At 37.8% G+C, this 23,132-nt stretch overlaps 1 long non-coding RNA gene across 1 annotated transcript in view; it reads right to left on the reverse strand.

The window, feature by feature from the left end:
- Positions 1–22,139: 22,139 nt before the first annotated feature.
- LOC112985744 (uncharacterized) overlaps positions 22,140–23,132 on the reverse strand; it is a 371,488-nt gene continuing 370,495 nt past the window's right edge. The window contains exon 15 of the long non-coding RNA XR_003259822.2: positions 22,140–22,232. This is a non-coding gene — a long non-coding RNA (uncharacterized LOC112985744). The remainder of the gene's footprint in view (positions 22,233–23,132) is intronic.

The following is a 23,132-nucleotide window of genomic DNA, read 5'->3' on the forward strand; positions in this document are numbered from 1 at the left end:
GCAGCTTTTTCATACCAATGTTGCTAACTGATTGCTTCAGACCAGGGGCAGTCCAGCCTGCTTAGTGTGGAGATCAGCAGGGTCTCTCTTGCATCTGGCTAAAATGACCAGATGGAGAGGAAAGAGGAGAGAAAGCTGAATGCAAGCCTGACAGACAAGGATGTCTACATGTTTTCTGTGACTTGTGGGTCTTTGTCAGCCTGAACTCTGGGAAATCCCTCCCTGAGCCCTTCCGTGAGCACGGGTCTGTACTTGGAGCAAGTAAAACCACTCGCTACAGCGCAGAAAGCAATGCCTAACATTTGACAAGTTAGACTTTCTCAAACGTGAAGGAAATACTCTCTTTTCAAATGCCTAGACTGGAGTTATAAGAATGACCTTTCCCATGGGAATACTTTTTGATCCAAATACACCAACACCAGTTTTCCAGGCAGATACAGAACAAACTGGCTCACCCAGCAGCTCATCAAACTGCCAAAGAGAAGAGATTAAGGGTGGGACTGGACTGGCAGAGAGCCGCCTGACCGAAGGGGCCACGCACATGCTTTCAGCGGCCGCCAGGGAGACTCCAGGGTGAGAGGAAGATAGGAGAGTCTAAATTAATACAGTTTAAATTCAGAATGGGTCATTATGATCATACCATAAACTCTGCTATAATGCAAGCTCCAGAAACTTGAGTAATAAACTTGGCTCTGAGCCTATAAAATCTGTTCGAAACATAGCATATCTTAAAAAAAAACCTTCATAACTGAAGGGCTCCTATATCCAAACATACATGTTGAACGCAGATCTCACAGGTTCAGAATCCCTTGCACATCAGAGCTGCCCTCTTCTAATTCCTTGGCTTGGCAATATTATGGCAGCGTAACGCAACACCGTCCCTTTCGGCAGGTCCTTTCTCACCACTACTCCCCCTGCCAGCCTCTTAAAGCTGCACGGTTGCTGAAACAACTAGATTTCTGTTGAAGTTAAAACACCTTTAAAATCCTTTCCTGAGTTCCTTTTCTCTCGCTGACGTTCATCTAACTGCTGGAGATAGCTGGCTGTTTAACTCCAGAGAAACTTAACAAAGATGAACAATCAGAACGAGTTTAATAGCCATTAGCATTTGTCTGTGTGACTCTTCCAGGGCTACTATAAACATTTATGTCTGTTTCTGTTATGATGACTAACTGCTAAGGCCTGGGGTATAAAAAAAGGGATCAAATTATGCATTACAATTAAATACTCAGCATCCAGAAATAATTATTTCCAATTTCTCTATCAATAAAAGTAATAGAGAAGACACTGTATGCAATGCAGAAGAGGTTTAAATCTGCCCAGTATTCTGAGGTATAAGAGGTACCATGTTTAAAAAAAAAAGAAAGGCGTGAGAGACTGAGAGATTGAGAGAGAGAGAGAGAAAGTAAGCAAAAGAGACTTTCCATTTTAACATTTTATAAGTCTGCATGCTTCTGAGCACGCAAATACCTTCTCTGAGCTGATTAGGTGAGTCACTGGTGTTTTTCCCCTAGAAGGAGTTCTTTGTAGCAAAGACAAAAGCGAACATTTCACCCTTAACCAAAATGACCCAGAATATCCACTAATATTTAATGTACCTATTAGCAGAGATCTCTAATAAGCACCCTGCTAGAAACCACTTGTTCGACGTAAGGTAGGAAAATGTGTCTTGTGAGTGGTTTCTGCCTACCTATTTCTCACACAACTTAATGTGCAAACATCACTGGTCCATTACAGTTAGGAAATGAGGAATTTTAAGGACTATTAAACACTCTGCAAATAGATCAGCTGAAAGTTATTCAGCGCAGGTGTTCTTATAATTAGGTAACATTGGAAAAATGTAATGTTCAATGATCCCTATACTTTGCCCTTCTTCCTGGGTAGCAATGACTATTACCATTTATAATTAACCCAAATCTCTGTTCTAATAGAAATAAGCAAAGTGTAAAACAGTCACACTTTATTTTTATAATATTTCTAATAATATTTTATAATTATTTGTGTGTTATTTAACTCATAGTTATAATTATCACTTGTAGTAGAAATAAAAGTGCTAAGACACTGGGAAGACACTGCTGGCGGTTTTTTCCCTTATTTCGTCTACCAGAATGGAACTAGGAAGCCCAAAAAATTTTACTGTTTCATATATTCTAGTCTAACCTTGCTATTCCAAAGGACACAGGCTAGTTCATGGGATATTAGAAAGGTTATTAGAAACTGGTTTTTTTTTCTTTCTTAACCACACAGTGATTCAATGCAGAGAAACACAGATTTTATGTTTTTAATGAGCCTGGACAGTTGTCGAGGTCTAATGAAAATTCTGGACCTGCAAGGTTGGTGAATATCCCATATATCTTCAGTGAACCTGTTTCCAGGGGGCAACATTTTCTATGGATTCAGAAAGATATCTCAGCTCTTTCAAGTATGCTTATTCATTACAGTTATTTACTTATTAAACAGCTACTGAGGTAGATGCCATTCAGTGAGATTAAATGGTGTCTATCTTGAACAGTTTATAAAGTGTATGTTGTCATCCTGGTGATAGGATCACTAGTAGTTTTATTTAATCAAGAGAGTAGCTATGCCGAGGAAATTGTTAAGGGACTGTGAGATTAGACGATTTAGCTCTGTAAAGGTGCCGCTGACATGCAAGAATACACATCTGGGAGATAACACATGAAAGCGAATTCCACATGAAAGACTAAGGCGGCTTTCGTTCTTTGTTTTGTATTTCAGTAAGACAGGTTTGGGCTCTTTGGCCGGGGGGGGGGGATGTTTCTGTGGGAGTTGTGCTTGAATACCTACCACACATTTTACTCAGTACACATCTGCTATTCTGCAATTCAAAACTATATTTAAAGATATTGGAAGTGGTCAAACAAAACGAAAAAATAAAACAAGCAGAGAGAAGCCCGAGTGGCAGTTATAGACTTGCCTGCTCCTATGTTTAAAGATTTAATAAAGAGTTTGGAGATCGAAATTGGGTTCCAGACCTCAGGTATTGTGTTGTGTATTAATGTAAACTCTGAGTCCTAACGTAAGATTCCTCTGTATCATTGTATCCCAAACTGTGGGGATATGACAGTGTAGCCTTGGAGGCAAATGGGAAACACTAGAGTGTGTGTTCATGTGTAATATAAAATATATTATTTTGTATATACTGCATTACACTTAATCATGTATATTCTATTGGGAACATACATTATGTAATGGAAAATTACTTTTTGGAGAGAGGAGATATGCAAGAAAAACTTTAAGTAATTCTACCTCAAATTATTATGTTGGTAGGAGAATACTGATTTTTCCTCAAAATTCCTGTGCTGCAAAAAACATGACAATTTGTCCATCCAGCTGTCCAAGGCCCTATGCAAAGAGATCTAATGAGCCCTGCTGCCTTTGACCCTGGGAGTGTGTGCTATTGTGCTATCGGGGAGAAGATGTGGATGTGGAGGTGGAGGTGGATGTGGACAGAAGATGTGTCCCTCCCTATGTCTTCTACCAAGACATGTGAGAGAACAAAAATAAAAGGAATACAACCCTGATGTTGGAAATGCATATATTCATTTTTTCTTCCATGTCTAGCACTTAAATATTCAACCTGCCTGAGTGATTTCTATCTATAGAAAAGAGCAAAGGAAATAGCAGGACATCTCACACCACTGTAAGAACACCCTAAAACTTTGTTTTAGTGAAAACGAAACTGGATCACATGATTTTGATTGTGGTTTCATGAATTGCAGTAGATTTTAAGAAGGAAAGTTTGTCTACAGTTACGATGTAAAATAATACATTCCCAAGAGCCAGTCAACTTTCTTCGGTGTAAAAATAGAATGTGAATGATGACACAGTCGTATCATTTGCAAATAGATAAAAATCCACAGTTGCGAAATTCATGAAATTATTACAATATATATATTGTATAATATATAAACAATATATAATAAAAACAATATATAGAGAGAGTATATATCAAGGGGAGAGAATCATAAAAGATAATATTCTGTTTAGTTAAACACCAAGAGATAAATCATCTCTCTGAAAGATTATGAGAGTTGTTAGAAGGATAAAAGTGATCATGAAACCCACAGGTAGTGGGTTTTGTAAACTTCATTGATTAAAAACACTTCCTGCAAAATGCCTGTTAAATTTAACAAAGAAGTTAGATTACAAGACCAAAACTGTTTGCAAGGAACTGATGACTCACATTATTTATTATCCCCAAGTACCTGACTTCATAAAGGCCTCAGAGGTTTGTTTGCATGGAGATACAATTTTTAATACAGTTTCTGTTCTTAACAGAATGAAACAATCCACAGTCTCCAAGCACAAATGTATGACTGAGAATTGAAAACTCGAGGATGCAGGGGAGAAAAGTGAAACAAATGGTAAGTTATTGAAAACAAGAGAAAGTTCTATTACGTCTCAAAAAAAGGACTTTTAAATATTTTTATATGGTTTTGAACTATAATTGATGCTATTTGCTCCCCAAAAGTTCAGACACCGCCAAATTATGTTACCTTTGTATAGGTTAAAACACTAATAAGCCACACCATGTTGTGTTCATAAATATGTTTTCATTAGAAAGTGTCCACCTTGTTTAAACAGCAGCAGGCTCTTCCCCTTTCTGTGCAAATTGTACAGCAGCAAGATCGAGCCTCTGTGGCAGCAGACAGAAATTTCATGGAATTAGGAGAGTATTTGGATATTGCCCTAGAGGCAGTAAACCAGGCTTAGTCACAGCAAGAAGACATATAGCTCTCATCTTGTTTTCATCACCTGGCTTGCAACATGGTGGAGAAGGCCAGCTGTTTCTCTGTCCTGCCTTTCCTGTATGTGCAGTGACCTTCGAGCCATAAGCCGTGTTTGTTCCCTCATGGTCTCTCCATCTCCTCTTAGGTTTGGGAAGAAATTTCCTTCCCTGCCCGCTAGGAAATCCTTGATTTTGCTTCCTTGCCTTCATGTTACAGTTTTAAAATCTAGTCTTTATTTCTTATTAAGTTCTAAGTTACTATTTTAACTTGACATTTTGTTCCAACCTGTAGTCCATAGGCTTGACACATTGAAGCAATTCAAGCATAAGGGAGAACTGCCTTCATTAACATGAAAAAAAGACAAGGAGGATTAAAGTTTTCAGAGGCTAGGACACACTTCATGTGTACTCTAAATCATGAATGGGAAATCAGACAAAGGCACATAGATTAGAGATGTAGGGCTGGATCCTCAGAGCCTGTCTTCTTCACTGCATGTCCACTCAACAAATGCATAGGCCCACGAACCATCTTGTCAGAATGATTCACTCATCACAAGGCAAAAACATTTCCCACAGTCCTTTAACAATACTAGACCTGTAGTTCTGGTTTAGTGTTATGACGATGATGTGCCACAGGAGATGTGAAGAGCATTACAAATGTCACAATTGTTTAGTGAAATCCCCAAATGACCCCAGAAACTGTAGCATGCTCCCTATGTCAAAAGAATGCCATAAAAATAAAAAGAATTCCTCCAAGAATTCCTACCAATGTGATCAGAAGACAAACTCCTTCCTGACCCAGTGTAGTAATCCATACAGCAGGGAGGCTACAGCACGGTATGCCAAAAAATACTCCTGAAAGATGAACACAGGGAGCACCAGGACTTCTCTGCAGATGCACCTCATTTTCGGTGTGGACTTGACCCACTGCAATTGCATCTCCAACTGAGCTAGAGGTTAAAGTGGAAAATTTGATTACATCTGTCTTTGTGTTTCTGTTCCATTCTCCTGAGTGTTCAGACCAAAATTGATGCAGTAGAAAACTCAGGCATGAAGTTTACTGCCAAAGATATTCCTTTCTAAAGTAAGTGCAGGAAAATAGATAATGTCCAGGCAAGGCATATCAGAGCAGGTCTGTTAATTCTAGCTAACTCTACTAAACACTTCGTTAGAAGCTTTCTAACAGACCTGTGCAAAAATACCGTGTTTTTCCTTCATGACTCTTCACATATTAATAAGACAGTTCTCAATTTCATGTCCTTAACAGTACACAAACTAATCTGCTTTCATTTTTTCTGGGGCAACTCCACTAGACACACTTGAAACTATTTCTGATAGTCTTACACTGCAAAACTAGTTCAAATTTATTTCAGTTGTAGGGAAGAGGGAGGGCACCCATTACATAGACTGAATATTGACTAAGAAAAAAAGGACAGAGAAAGGTGTAGTGCATCTATTTAGAGCCAAATGCTGATATGCAAAGCCTTTGAGGTCTTCTTACTGCATAGCTGCTGAGGATCTAGAACCAGCTGTTAATTGTCATGTGACAAAGACTGGCATTAGGAATAATTTCAATTTATGTCCTCATTAATTAACTGAAAGAGAAGGTAACACCTTATAAATTATATGTGCTGAGTGGTGAGAATCTGTGAAGGTGGTCTACAGATTAATATTCAAAAAAACAGAAAGTAACACAAGTGGTATATATGTTCCTAAAATCTGCACAGACGCTCACTGTGAATTCCAGCTGTGAGCGTATTACAGATCAGCTGTACTTATCACAGAAGGAAAAGAAGCGACCCAGCAACAGATGAACATAACTGAATGAAATGTGAGCAAGAAAAAGTCACTGTTCAAGTAAAGAGCAAGACGTTTTCTTTCTCTGCATGAGAGAAGATGCTATGCTTGTAATTCTGCTTCTTTGGGAATATCAGGCCAACAGAATCATCACTCCTGGATTTCACTTCTTTGTTAGTGAAACGTAAGTGGCTCCTTAAGCGTTTTGCTAGGACTGCTAGAAGACAGAGTCTGTCTCATCCCGCCAGCTGCTGCTGTTCATATTATACCACTGCAGAACATCCTGGGGAGAGCAGGGCTGGCTAGTCCAGGGGGCAGCGGCAGACTGAAAAACAGCCTGAATGTTTCAGCTTTTGTCTCTGCAGATGTTTGTGCTGGTAGCTGGCTAATAACAAGGAGCAAGCACCGTCCTTTCTAAACGTGCCTAGTTATGTTTCTCTGACTTCTCCCTGTTTCATCTAGCTTTGGAAACATGTGAGTTCACATATTAAGAAAGTAATCATTGCAGACTTCATTTATTAACACGAAGTATATTTTAAAAGACTCTTGAATGCAACCTGTCTGATAGACCACTAGCCTCAGAAACTCCCCAATTCTGATCATATACAGCACATCAAATTAAAAAAGGTGACCCATAAGGATAAACAACTTGTGCTACCTTCCTACTTCTTGTTTCTCTGTCATAGATAAACAAGACATGAAATGATTTTTCCTGCTTATTTTTGACCTATAAAATCCCATAAATATCAATGTTGGTTTTGGCCTGCAGGATGACTTCCTTGAGGTACTAAAGAACCAGAATGTGAGAAGTCTCAGATCACGTAACATGTGAATCTTTTAATAAAAAGTAGTTTTGCCAATGTGTTCACTAGAATGGCTGGAGGATTAACTACACACGGCAAAAGAAGCACAGTTATTTTTCAGCTTTGGGGCTCTTCTTACCTTTAATATGGCAGTGGTATTTTCACTGCTAGAAATTTTTCATCATGACACTACAGACAGTAGAAGGAATTCCTAATTGAGAAAGAAGCGGGAAATAAGTTTTTATAAAATGTACAAAATATCCCCCTCCCCCAACCAGTGAATTTATCTGATCTTTTAGGTAACCTGCTAGCACTTCTCATTTTTTTATATTAATTTGTATCCTCTATTTTGCCTATACAGAAGGAAACAGGGGAAAATGGAAAGATTCTCTGTCAAAAATGACTGAAAATATGATTCCCACTGCAATCACCTGACAGTGATAAAAACTTGAGTTGCTATGCCAACAGATCAGCTTTCTGTATGTGATGTTAATTGTTAAAGGCTAAATCTATGGACCCTACTGTCACTGACGGAAGGATAAATAAGCTTCTTTCACCATTCAGAGGTTTTTAAGCTTACTGTATACAGCCAGCTTACTATAACAGAACATTAACATTTGTGAGAGAAAGAAAACTTCTGAATGACTAGTCATAAAAGATTCATCCTCCTAGTTCATTAAGCATTTTAAAGACATGTTGAAACATTACATCGGTCTGACTGAGAAGGAAGATAGTTTTCATGTTTTAGATTTGAAAAATGTATAGAAATGTGGTAGATTACTTCTGATTGCTTAAGTGGTGGTTTACAGAAAATCTTAAAAGGAAGGACTTGTTTTTGTCAGACATCTCAGACAGATTGTGGAGCAGGAAAAGATGTGCTTCAACATTTAAGAGAAGAGAAAGTCCATATTTTTTAGCTCAAAATGGCTTTGCATTAGATATTACAAGCTAGTATTACATATTATTTTGACCTACAAGATATAGACAGCTAGCAAAAGTATGGAAGTATCTACTGTTATGAAATACGGCATAGGATATAGAAAATGGTGTTCACAAGTACGTTCTGTAAAATATCAAATGCTGTACATATTCTTGCAGTTCCCATCTGTATTTTGTGTGCAAAGGGATTCTAGGATCCTGCAGAAAGCGGGGAAAGTTTGGCAGCTCACATGCTCATTGAATAACCCCCCTTCCCTACCAGACCTGAGGCAGCGTCTGCTTCCCAGTCTCAGAGGTAAGGAGGGACTGTCATTTACCACAGGTAAGAGAGAGACATCTAAGATAAGTTCAGGCTGAGGCTCTTTAAGCGAGGACTCAGGAGACACAGAGGTGTCACCATTCTCATTTAGTCACCACTGAGTTAAAATGGAGCAAAGGTCTTAATTGCAGAACAAACCCCTGGGGAATGAGAAGTAAGAGTTTGTGTGAATTGAGAGAAGCAATAATGAGAAATGAAAAGCTTGAGCCTAAGGTAAAGTTCCCATTTATTTTTGTGCCACCTGCCTGAATCAACCCAGTGTTACATGCGTGCGCTGATAACTGCTGGAGTAACACCACATACCCATCGCTTTTGTGACAGAAGGTCATGATTACTGATTCCGACCTATTTCTGTGCCCTGCTGCTCACAAGGACTCAGGTGTAGGCCCACACATGCAAAGGGACCCAACTGTAGAGCAGATGCTGCCAGTTAAGTTACCGCTTTGATGCTCTTCCTCTATGTGAATTAACGAACGTGAAGAGATTTTTGTAGTAAACACTCTTTCAAACACTTTCATGAATTGGTCTATTTATTTCAGTGCAGATGCCTCTAAAAATCTATCTGAAATACAAACTAGTCCCAATTAGCTTTATCCACATCACAACACAGCCATGAATTTGAAGCAATTGAATGGACTAAAGAAGGAGACCGTTCAATCCACAATAGGTGCTATAAGGTAATCTGGACGTACAGAAAAACGCATCAGGATTCCTTCATGGTGGGTTGGTTTATGAAGTGCTTGTGAGTGGCTGCTATATTCAACAGCAAGCTGGCAAACTGCCACAAAAGCTATATGCTTCCCGGGGAATTCATTGTGGGTGGGCAGATCAAATACTTCAAATCTAAATCTAACACCCGTGAATCTGGGCTATTTGTATTCATGTCAACTTACAGGGAGGACAAAGTGCCTCTCGAACTAGTATATCAAAAGTACTACTATGAAAATACTTTCTTGCAGAAGTGTACTGTGACTGAGGTTTATTTTGGCATGGAACCGTGCAGCTCTCAGGTACACTAATGGGAAGATCAAGAAACAGAAACAGTTAAGAGAATTATCAAGATATATTCGGAACATCTTGTCTGACATACTCAGACTAAGGTTTACACTGCTGACCTTTTAAAACTAGTTTTACTTCTAAAACTTTTTTTCTGCTTCACCGACAAAAAGTGTAGCTTTTTTTAAATACGTAAAGTTCAGTGAAATAATAGACAAAGGGAGTCAGTTTAATTGAATCCAGTTCAATTTTGCTGATTCAGTGTCTCGTTCAGCACAGAAATGATAGTAAATGAAATTTACTTACAGAGAAGCAGAACCCCTGAAACTCGAACCTTCCTATTATCCTCTGACCTTTTCAGGAGCCGGCTGCACCCAGGACAGCAAAAGTGAAAAATCAGGTGCAAATAACCAAAATAAAATGTTCTCTCATTTTAAATAGTGATTATACAACATTCTTATGTGGACACAATGTGACTAATTTATTAAAGCCAATAGGGCTCCAAAGTGACCCAACTTTTTTGAAGGCTCACTGCTTTTAAGAGGGGTGACACTATTGAGATGTGTGGCTTCACTGTCTTAGCCTCTTCTTATGCCATCGCACTCTAAATAGTCAGCCGGGAGGAACAACTTAGGCATGCCAGGGATTTCAATTTGTACTTATTACTCATTTTTTCGTGGAAGATTAGGTGCTAGAGAAGCACCTGTTATTCTTATTTCCATGATCCTAGACAATGTGGATTAACCTTGGTGAGTCTATAAGAAAATGTTGGCATTTAGAACCGGTTGCTCCACTGCACCTATTGACATTCATTATTACAAAGAAGAACAAAGCTAAATAATAAAACAGCAAAACTAGTAATAAAGACCTGACATCACAAATGCGATTGAAACTCAGGATTTCACCCTTGGAAAATAGAAGCTTTAAGGAAATCACAATGTCGCCTGCCAAACACTTTCGATAACTAATATATGTCTAGTTTAATTTAAAAGAAAAGGCCACATTTTCAGCTTTCTTTTTCTTTTTGCTGTGAAGATGTTTGAAAATGGGAAGATAGTCTCTATGGGAAGATTTCAGAACTTATTCCAAAGGGCCACAGATGCACTACAACTACTTCAGTCTGGTGTTTGGGAGCTTTGCTGGAATCCTAGAATAAGCTACTTCCATGGGGGGGTTTTCCTGTGATACTTTGGGAGGACTATGTTTCTCATTAAAGCTTTTATTCAGGAAAAGCTTTAATTTTTATTTCAGAAATTCCAGATGGAAATTTAGAAAAGGGAGAGAGGAGGTGTTGGGGTGGAGGTTGTTTTTCTTCTCACGTAGTAGCCGTTGTCTAGAACATTTACACAGGAGACGAGAGACCGCGCTCCGGTTTCGGCTGTGAACCACGCAGGGAGAGGCAGCAGGATGCTGGTTCCCACACCTCAGCTGATGGCACAGGCCTTCTCAAACCAGATCTGCCTCTTCCTGTCTTTTAAAACATATTATTCCCACATAATCTTAATATTTAGCCTGACGGACAGGGGCAAACGTTTTGGAATATCCGTGAACAGGAAAGACCTATTTCCTGCCCACTTCTGGTTCTGGAACTATTTGCAGCTGTAGGGACGAAACGACAGCGCCGTTCCTTTCCATCCTCACAGCTATACGCCACTCTAAATACACCTCTACACTGAATTTTATAGACATTAAAGATATACATGTTCCCTTCACTTCAGCAGGAGTTATGAGTGCTCAGTGCCTTTCAAAACACTGGGACCGAAAGGAAAAATTCCACCCACTTTACTGTCTAGTGATACTCAGTGCCAAAACAAAGACTGGTAAAATACCAGCTTGTGTGCATGAAGTCAATTTTTTAAAAGTTGCCAAACCAAAACAGGTTTTCTTACAATGCTAGAACTTACGAGTTTGATACTACTAGATGTGGAAACTTAATTGATATGGATATAATTAAAGGCTAAGTTTCAAGCTACTAAATCTCGTTTGTCATCAAAACAAAGTGTTTGTGACTTCTTTTCAAACATTTTTAAGCTTTAAACTTTTTTAAAGATTTTTTTTCTCGTGGTTGACATTTTTCTAAATATTAGAGTTTGAAAACTTTAGAAGTTTCCTTCTTCTGTCCCTGGAGAAAAAAAAAATGAGCCACGTATACGACAATCGGATAAATTCAAGCAGTTGCAAATGTCATTTCACAAGGCACAGTTCTGTGCAGCCTTAGCTACATAAAAGTTGCTGTATTCTCAGCGATGAACCCGAGCAAGAGTCTGCATTACTGCTGCTCAGCAAAACTAGACTGAGTAGGGACAGTATTTTCAAACACTAGTGTTTGAGTGTCTATCTCATTTTTACATAATCTAAAGCTTGCCACAGTGAAAGGCATGAAAGACATATACTTGCAGGTTTGCCAGGGAAACAAGGAGATTAAGATATTTCGGAAATAAAAATAGCTAATTTTTCTTATAGACTGTTTCATCAGAGACTACAGGCCCAAATTTTCCAACAATCTACTTATTAAGTACGTGCTCATAACTCTTGCACCCATCCATAAGTTCACAGAATGGGTATTTTTTCTAACTGCTACTTAAGCGAGGTGCAATTCTCTGTTACTCTCCAAACATACGGTAGCTAATACCTTAACCACGTTCTTCATTTACGGCTGCACAATATGGCTGCATGACATTAAAAGCAAAAATAATAACTGATGTCTATAACAACTTTTTAAAGTACTGTCCAAACTGCTCATGCCAATGTTTTGCGATCTGACAGGAACAGGCATCTCACTGCCCCTAACCAAACAGAGCGGTGTGTTACATACAGTTATATAGGTATTTACAAAAGTTGTCTTAACAAAGCGATCTGGAACTTCGTTACAGCCCTAACATGCAAAACATTTTTTCACTTCAAACTGCATAAATTACACTATTTATTTTGCACCGAGGGGTGACTGTTAATGTTTCTGAAACCCACAGCTACTCGTTAAGCCTTTTGTAGCAATGACTCTCCAGGGGTAAATTAAGGTTCAGTTTCAGAAATGCCTTAGCGAGCTGTGTGGTATCAATTGTATAGGAATACACAGAAAACTTTAATCATTTTTCCAAATCTACCATATAAGATAGCCTCCTTAATGCTTTGCTGAAGTGAGGAATCAGGCTAGGAAATAGTTGATTTGCTTGTTGGATTTCATTTCTTTTCCTTTTTTTTGGCTTTTCCAAGGAAAAGCCACTTTTTAATGAATCTAATTATTTACATACTTTGTGATGCACATGATGTTTTAATATAAAAGTTTTCTATTATTATACTCACAGAATGGGAATCTTCCAAGATTTTAATCCCAAATTAGGTTGATCGTAATACAATCAAAGTAAGAAACAGTTAATATCTAAAATGTAGGGATTATATAAAAAACATGGGATGGAGAAAAAAATAGAAGCACACAGAAGATAAGTGAAAGCACCACAGATTTTTGTTAGGTCAGTGCCTCAATAGGTATGAAACAGGAAACATTTTAAGAATTATCTTATTATATGGTTCTTTCTTTCCTTTTGTGATATTACTAGTGATATTGTGCTCAGGTTATAGTTCTGAAACTCAGATTTAAACATCACCCATGTGCTTGGAGGAAAGAAGTATAAACTGCTTGAGGCAGAAAATATTTGTTAATAGTAGGTGTTACATTCAGCTTTCTCTAGACTTAGATGTCTCTTACTCTTTAGCATAATCATAATCCGTTTCTACTCTACTGCTTTGTTTTTATTTCAAGCTACCTTCTCTTCTTCTTGATCCCTATTTCCTACCTCACTTGTTTTCCAAGGCATACGTGGTATCCCATAAAGCTGCCTAAAAACCTCTGTTTCAAGAAACATGCTGCCTTTAAAGAAAAATTGCATTTTTTCTTTTTTCCATTTTCATACAAGCCTCTCACAGACTGATCAAAATTTAATTTACAACTGTGTGTAGAGAGGTTTCCCTCTTTGTCTTTTTATTTTCGTTTGTTGTAAAAGTGACTCCAGGCATCATGGAGCAAATTTGCAGGTGTACAAAACACAAAATGTATAAATTCAGACTGATTTAGTTTGGCAAGGGCCAGAACTGCCTCAGAATCACAGCTGATCCACACTCCGGCACCGTCAAAAGCTGCTCAGGTGCCCTCGACTTTCCTGGACATTCTTGTTTAACACCTGCTGCAAACTTGGGAAGTTTAGCTTCTGCTTCTCTTATCCGAACAATTTTGCCCATGTTTTAAAAGCCAAAGGACTGAAGATTCACTACAGCATGGAGAGGTGACACTACTGAAGACAACGAGAAATGTAATTGGGTATAATTGCGTGGAAATTCACTCCAGCAAGTGTAAGCCGAAGTGTCAGATTGTCTGAAGGTGTGTTTCAGGACTCTGCTCAGTTAAGTGTTTATCTAGTGACAGAGTTGCTAAGGGTAGAGCCATCTTACTAGCTCATTGCCTCAGCTGGTAATATTATTCTTTTCCTTTCTTAAGGTTTTGGGGAGAGTTTTTGACTACTTATCAAAACCCCTAAGTTGGTCATCATAGTTAAGTTATAGTAATTGTGCACGTTATTTCAGTGAAACTTAGCTCTTGAGATTTTAAAATCAGGGAGTGAGGCACAACTGGCTCTCAGAATCTGTAATTTAGTAGAACTGCTACTTCTTTTTTGGCTATCATTACACACTTGAAATCAGTATTTCATCTTGGTTAGTGTTCCTCCTTGGGATATCTTCTGTGGGATTGTCAAAAGTACAATAATCACTGTCATCTAACCAAGTTAGCAATGTGTTAAGTTAGAGCTGTAAATGCTCACTGAAAATGGGTTTATATCCTCGATTTAATCTCATAAAAATTCCATTTCATACTAAACTGAATGAGGCATTGACAAAAAACACAATTTCATTTCTCTTGTATGTGCTGATGTAGGTAGGATGAGACTTTCCATTCCAGTCTATTTAGAACAAGATAACAATGCAGCCCATGCACACAGCTCAAAATGATCTGCAGTTTGGATTGTAAATTTATAAATGACAGTTCTGAGAATTAGACTTGAAAGGAAATGCTGAGCAGAGGTTTTAGAACCTGCAGGTAAAACTCAGGACAATTTGTACAGGGAAGAGCTTGGCTGCTTGTGTTACACTACATAAACCCCAGAGATGTCTAGGACTAAAATGAATGAAAATACTTCTCTCCTCTTTTAACTTTTCCACCTTTTTTGGTCCACAATGATTTATTGCTGCCCCATCTGAAGTTAAGTCTCCATCTATTTCTAGTAGTCAGAACTTTCCCATACATGGATATTTTGGGAAGCAGTATAAAGCAGAGGCTGGGGAAGTACCTTAACAAAACTCAGATTTAATTTTGAAACAGATGGGTTTGGATTTTTCATTCTGGAAGAGGATTTCCAAATATTTTTCTATTCCACAGTTAACTTACTAACACAATATTTTAACTATAGCCCTGATCTTGTAAAAACACTTAAGATTGCTCATCACATAATTGCATGTAGAACAGGTCTGACTCTTCAAACTTCCTAGTTTCAACATGTTTACCATCACCTTGTAGAACTCTGCAATTTGAAAATCTGGGTTGTTGTATATTATTCCGGAAACTATTAACATGATTTTGGAAGTAAACTTCTGCTTGACTGGAAAATCTGTTGACAACTCAATTGCAGCAAATTGCAATTCATTAAGTACTTCGTTTTGTTGTCAAATGGCTTATGAAAACAGTTGTGTGACTGCATAATTATAGTCTGGATCATAGCATATATACAGGAGGAAGCTACCATTTTGATACTTCATAACTTTTTACTGATTAACTTTGCATCCTTAATAACGATCTTTTAAAATATCTCTTATTATTTCCTAGGCTTAATGAAAAAAGAGATATGTTCCATGTGTGGCAACATACTGCCTCCCACACAATCCTGACACGTGAGATAATGGAATAAGCCACTGCTGCACTTTACTTACACTGTTACTTGTTATCCTGAAACATTTTGCCATTGGATTTCACAGATTAAATGTTAAGACTGGATTCCACCTTAGTTTTTAAAGAAGACTGAGCTCTACTAGATGTAAATCTTTGTGTTTGGTCTGCTGAAGCCAGGTGTTTCAGTCCAACCTCTCTCTGTTGAAGTACCACCAGTTTTCTTAAACTTGATCCTCACCATTACATAGCTTATTTTTTAGTTGTCAGCTTTCCCACTTTAGCGTCTTGACGAAAGTCCAGATTTTTGTTTGGTCAGAAAGCCTCAGGTCTCCCTGGCCCAATCTCTTCTCCGATTTGTTGTTCACAGCCAAGTTGCTTCTAGCTTGAAACTGCATTTACTCCCTGGTCCAAACCTTTTCCTAGTTGGATCTAGTTCCTCCCCAGAGCGCCCCATCCAACCTTAGTCTGCACAGCTGATTCCTCCCCATCAGGTACCAGTCTCCCTGTCCACAGAGTTACAGGAAGTCTGTCTTCTGTTCTCCTCCTCATAAGCTCCAGCTCCTCTCCTCTGCCCACTTCATTTCTGCTTCCTTCAGGTTTTAGCTGACTCCACTGTCCTGCTGGATCCCAGAACCTCTTTAATCTCTTCTCCCTATAGGCCTACTTATGTTAACACCAAGCAGCTTCTTTGCACAATAAGGGTGAGGAATTGAGGGTATACAATAAACAATGCCATGCTCACCGTTATTTTTTAAGCTTGTATTTCATCCAGCTACAAGAACATTAATCAACAATTGAAAGGATTTTTTTATTATTTTGGGGCTGGGGAACACCTATTACAGCTGGGCACTGGTGATTTTGCTGGAGTCATGTCAGACATCCAGTGCAGGTGAAAAGTGGAGTTTTTGCAGTTTTTCCAGACCTCCATTCCAAACATATCTTTGCAAATATAAAAGAAAAAAATACCTGTAAGACAAAGTCCAATACATGCTTCCAAGGATAATATATTCTTTATGGCCAAAGCTTTTGGGGAGTTTGACTTAAAGCATGCAACACCTAAAAAACATGTATACAACTGTAACACTATTGGATAGAAAGATATACATTTGTTTCTGTCTGTACAAAAGATTTCTTACACTGGATTTACTTTACCATAACTCCATAGATTTAAATTGAAATCTGACTTTAGCCAAAATTTTAATTTACACCTTAATAAAACTAGAAGAAGATGTTTCTTATAAAAACACTTTGTGGTTTGTAAAAGTAAATTCTGAACTTCCCTTCATTTTGAAGATTTAGGAAACAAATGAAAGAGAAGTATTTCTTAGAAGCTGTGACTGATTTGTCATGGGGAAGCATGTGCCTCATGTGCCTATTCCTGAAGTTGAACTCAAGGAACGGTCAAGTTACAGTCATGTTAAAATGCTGTTTAAAGATACAAAACTTTCAATAGGCTTATGCAGTTCGCTGCCTTTGCCAGCGTTTAGACTTTGATTTACAAACATAATACCCGTCACTCAAAGGAAGCAGGCATAAAAGATCTTCTGTGTATACTTAATCTGCTTACTGTTATCAGATATGTGAGTGTACCGTAAGTAAACACATCTATTTTAAATATTCCCTGAAGAAAGACCCTCTGGTGCCATTTCATGAAAAGGACTCTTCTCTTTTTCTCTGCTGATCTTTTCTTTGTGTCCTGTCGCTGCTGAGCATAGGAGCTATGAATTTCACAACAACAATCTAAGTACAATACTTTAAATTTGAACAACCTTCAGTACCTGCCAAAACTGTGTTTCAAAAGGAAAGCAGTTTTAAACAACCAAGAATATAATTTCAAAATTATAAATTACTCTGTTAGCTGTTTGTTGATATCCTTCTTTTAAAAGAAGGAATTTGAAAGGGTTCTTATCATGGCCAATGTGCTGGAAAACATAAAATCACCAGTCACCTTTGAAGAATAGTTTGATCTACTAAAGCGACTTCTATGAAGGCTATGGGCTACAGTGTTTTTTCTTTTTTCATGAAAAATATCTTTTGTTTGAATGATCTGGTAGGAGATTTGCGCTGCATTATTCATTTAACTTTTTAAGAGTATTAAAAGGAGGGCACACTCGGTAATTAAATTTTGACTGGATATTCTTAAGCCATTTAAGTAGCCTGTCTTTACATCCGTCTGAGCATGTACAAGCTTCTCTCTTGATGTCTCCATGTTTTCAGACACTTTCTCTTCCTTTTTCAAAAATGTATAAGGACTGCATCCAAGACCGAGAAGAGTGAATCTGCTATGCTAATTCTGTGGAATTGTGGCAACCGGATATTATGGATAGATGGGAAAAAGGAAAAACTAGCCAGTATTTAAAATTCTCTAAACTTTCAGCTTCACATAAACTTCAACCAGTGTTTTTCTGTTAGCATTAACTTCAGGGTTAAGTCTCGCATCATAAAGCAATTTAGGTCAAGAATGTTTGAGGACATGTTGGAAAAATGGTTCTTTCTCATAACAGCTCATATATTCAGAAAGAATAGTTCACCATTTAAAAATAAATCAAACCTGAAGAAGAGCCTGTATTTCCAAATTTGGATTTTTTTTTCCAAATGCATTGTTTGTTGAATAAGAAAATACCTTTCCTTCTCCAAATAACTTAAATCTTAAAAGTGATACTCTTCGGATCAGCAATTCTGATTGTTCTATATTTCCATTTACCAGGCTTACTCCTAGCTGTTCTGTTCTCCTGCTGTAGGAATCCCTATGTTTATCCAGTTCTGATGAATAGTGTTTCAACCCTGAATTCATCTTTATCTCCACTGACATATTCAAAATGCATCTCCTTCCCAAGAAATTTTCACTCTTTTCTATCAATGAAGAAATCCTCCAATCATAAAAAAAGAATCTTCTATTATTTTATTACAAACTGCTTCTTCCATTTTGCTGCCAAGAAGCTATCTGGGGGAAAGGGAAGGATGGCCTCAGTGGGAATAAGAAGAAACTGAATCAGGGACTCAGACTATGCATTATTATATGAAATAAATAGGCACATTGTGAATTATGGGTTTTTATACAATTCTGTGTTGGGTTTCTAATGACAACATAAACCACTTCAAGCTTTGGTCTTATGGGTTACAATGTCAGCAGAACACCTCAGCAGAACTCTCGTCTTACAATTCAAAATTATCCATTACACAAATATGTAATAGCAAAATGTGTCTAGACAGGAGAACCAGAAAACAAGATGATGTTCCTATCTGTTATTTTTTTAAAAATACGAAATCCAACACAGTACAACAGTGAGCCTCTTCATTCATTATGTTGTCATCAGAAGAAAAGTAGTAGCCCTTAGATTTTTTTACTCAGCTATACAATGATTTTGCCTTGAAGATGTGCAGTTGTATGAATGATATACATAGATCTGTGAAACAGCAAAACAAGTGTGGAATTAATGTTTTTAAAAAATCCCCCAAGCAAAGAAGTCTAAATACTTTAAAAGACATGACGACTTCAATGATGTAAGTTTGAATCCTAAGCTTATTACTGAGCTCCCCAGTGTGGCATACGTCAAAGAGGATATTCGTCTCACAGGATGGCTGACACTCTTTGTTACCTAGGGAAGATGTTCTGCCTGAGGGGATGGGGAGAGGAATTTGCTATAGCAAAACCAGAACAGTCCTGACACAAGGCTCGTCATACTTAATGGGCACCTATTGACTTCAGTAGGTTTTTTAACTTATTCTTAACTACAGAAAAACAGAGTGTGGCACATGCCTCAGTGATTTCCTTTGTAGATAGGTTAGTGAATATGGGAAGAAATATAAAGATTCACTTTTGAAAAAAATTTGTTCCAGTATTCATATTCCTTAAAATCTGTTTCTAGAGGGTAACTTCTTTTTCTTCATTGTTGTTTTTAATTGTTGTGAAACCCTACAAACACATTCAATTTATCAAAACCCAGACAATCATTCTTTGATATAACTCTAAATATCTAATTATCAGTTAAGTGACATATAAGAGTTGTTTGTTTATTGGAAAAAGTCACTGAATCCACTGGTCGCTGAAAGCAGTTAGGCAATACACTGTTATGCCCACTCCTTAATATGAAGCAAGATCTATTGCTTATTGTTCCTTGCCTAACTGAGCGCTGTTAAAGTATCACATGGGGCCATTTGTTAGACTGCTTTGAGAGCTGGTTAATGGGGATTTGGTGCCTCTTCACTATTAATCTCTAATCGGCTTTCTTCTCATCCCACAGATATCTATTGCTAAATCTTCAAACACGAACTACCAGATGGCAAATAGTGGACAGTCTCTGAATTTAAGCAGATTTAGCAAGGCTTTCAGTGGATGTTTATAGTGCTTAAGCTAATTGGAAATAAGATTTATAATGCTTCTTTTAACCAATGCCATTCTATACTTGGAAAAGGGAATTACCAAGATTTCTTAAAACAGTAATCTAATTTACTCATAAGTATAACTTTCTTAAGCACAGGCAGCATTGTCAGTCCTAATTTAAGGCAACATATGAGATGCGGTTTTTACATTGTATGATGAATTGAAAGGTCATTATTCTCTAGGTAAATCAGATATAGACCAAAACAGCAAAGTCACACTTGAGCTTACAGAGGTAGTGCAATTAGAACCGAATGATAGTTCTTGTAACAGAAAGTCATTAGTCTTTGAACAAAAAACACTGGCTTTTTAAAGTTGTTAATTTGTAAGTAGACTCAGTGCTTTAAATGTCTCAAAAATTGGGCTGACTTAAGCTAGTAGTAGCCACTTGGCAATAACAAAAAAAAAGTCTGTGATAATTTTGTAAGGACAGAAAATGAAAGAAAAATATTCCTAGGGAATGAATTCCTAAGTCTCCAAGGATTTATTTTATGCCCTGTCTTATGGACATTTCTGCAAACCTCTGCATCATTTAGTAGGCTGTACAGAAAAATTCTTTACAGAAGTGTAAAGCACTCTTTTTCCTGGGAACTGAAATGGAATTTCATCCTGCTTATTATTTCAGTTCCTTAATAATTAAAACAGATCTTGATTTCTTCATGTTCAGCCCTAAACAGGTGCCTAATGTCACTGTTTTTTTTCCAGCGGCTTTGTTGAGTTCCAGACTATAGGCTTTTCAGTTGTTTTCTAAGGAGAGATGTTTAAGTATTTCTTATGTATCCCTTACACTTCTCACATAGCCCTCACTAGGCTGTATCTGGCTTAATATGCTAAACCATTTCTTTCTAATATTTTTGTTCAGTGGTAAGTAAATAAATAAGGCTAGCTCTATTTACTGCATAAAATGGTTCTATGAAAGTCAGTTAGGAGCACTGTTGAAGATGGATTGCTTATGTTAAAGGTGCCAAAGCATTTTTAAGGCTCTGCTTAAATCACAGACTAGCACGAGAATAAGCTAAAACTAACTTCTGGATTTCTTTTCTTTTTCATGATGATAACTGACCAACATCATTTCTGCTTGAACATTCATGGCTGCCAATACTTAACATCCAGATATGAATTTACTGCAGAAAATAAAACATAGATGCCACCCGTAAACAGGTACCACCAATTAGCCTTGCATTCGTGTTAGGACGGATATCAGTCAGCCTGTACCAGTCAAGGCTACTACTATTACTAAGATCCTGTTCATTTTAATTTCTTCTGATCAGGAATAGGATTGTGACCAGAGCAGGAGAGAGAAGGAAAAATTCCTTCCTCCACTAGCTTCAAGTATAATTTGAAAAGCATCTGGAATATGAGACTATTGCTCCTGCTCTTACTTTCTCCCTCGTATACCTTACCCTTTCCTGCCATTATTTTGTCATTTCCATTCCACTTAATTGGGGCTCAGCTCAGCCAGGCACTACATCCCTCACACTGTTCTTCTCAGCCCGTGACCAGGAAAGCAGCTAAAAGCAATGCCCAAAGCAGCCTAACGCTCACACACATATACCAGGTGTTAGAGGAGCTAAGACGACTCTGCACTGAGCTACCTTCCTCCAGCAATGAGGTTGCATGTAAGTATAGGCAAGAGACTGCTGTATTTCCTGGACGTTTTCTCTTACCTTTTATATCCACCTGCCTTCTTTGGTCTGGAAACAAGCAGTTCAGACTTCAAAAGCAACATCAACTTCAGACCAGTTCAAGCAACATCTCCCCTCAAAATGACTCATAATAGCATTTAAAAGACTGTGAAGTGGGTTTTTATCTGCCTTGGGAAAATATCACAGCAAAGGACAAGAAGGGATACTGTTAAAAGGACAGCATTATTTCATACTTGAGCTTGGAAGCCTTTAGCATGTATCACTTACTTAAAAAACATAAAGTACTCAATTGATTTTTAAAGGACAACGGTTGCACAAAGTTACTTGTGACTGAATATAAAGAAATCAATGACCACAGTGAATGGTGCAGCAGTGCATAGGAACTGCTTATTAACATCTCATTATTAGATAGCCCTTTCTAAAACAGCAGCAGATGTATTTAGGTGACCTGATTTCAAAGCTATGGAGCACCTGGAGATTTTCGCCCATATACACTCATATTGCACCCTCATACATACCCTGGCAGGCAGGAGGAGCATGTGGGAATGATGCTTACTGGTTACAGAGTACTAACCTTGCCCACAGCCTCGTCTGTTCCTTCATTTCCTTTTCCTGCTTTTGTGGCTGGAAGTGAGAATGGGTTGCCCTCATATTAGTGATCTGGAGCTGGTGGAGGCAAGCAGAAATGAAAAAAAATGTGTTGGCTTGACTGAAGAGGAAATATGTGACTTCCCCCCCACCTCTTGCTCTTAATCTCATGTGCTAGTATCTATGCATAAGTAGAGAGTGGTGATGAAAAGAAATATAATGATGATCATTCAGTATTTTAGATTTCTGTAAGAGGATTTTAGGCTCTCACAGGGCTTTACACATACAAATGCTATATTTACAATCTGAAATTATCTTTAAAGAAGTTGTAGACTTTAATTGCCTTATCTGTAGAAGGAGCAAACAGCAGTAGTTATTAGAAAAAAAATCTGCCACCAGTTCTTCCATTCCGTAGCCCAAAGTATGGCTACCTGACATAAAAAACATAGGGCTCAGATCTTGCTTGTGGGCTACACTGATGTACTTCCATGTTCAGCCAGAGAATTTTTATCAGATAAAACACACTTATTATGGTATCTCCCTGAAACTAACTGAACACACTTTTTGACCTCTTTGTCCTCGTCCAACAAAAAATTACTTAGTAGCTATCTTGATGTGTATAAATGACTCATATTTGCACAAACAATGTTTGTATGACTGCATGTGGAATGCAAAGGAATATACAATATATGATTGATATGTTCTTAAATGGAGTAAAGTCTATAAGAAACTGAGGCATGAGACGGATTTCAAGAGGAAATGCAAATGGAAGGGGGACATCAAGAAAATACAGCAGGTTCCTAGTTTTCCAGTTCCCTTTGTTGAGCTCACAGGGAAAATTATTTCACTATGACTCTGAAGTTAAGTAATGTTACAACTCAAAATAAAGAAGTACACAAAACAATTAAACCAAATGAAATCTGGCTGACAAGAAGTAGTCTTTATTTTGACTCTTTGAAGGCTTAAACATAAACCCTA

This window comes from Dromaius novaehollandiae, chromosome 4, assembly GCF_036370855.1.
Source record: "Dromaius novaehollandiae isolate bDroNov1 chromosome 4, bDroNov1.hap1, whole genome shotgun sequence".
Taxonomy (NCBI): Eukaryota; Metazoa; Chordata; class Aves; order Casuariiformes; family Dromaiidae; genus Dromaius; species Dromaius novaehollandiae.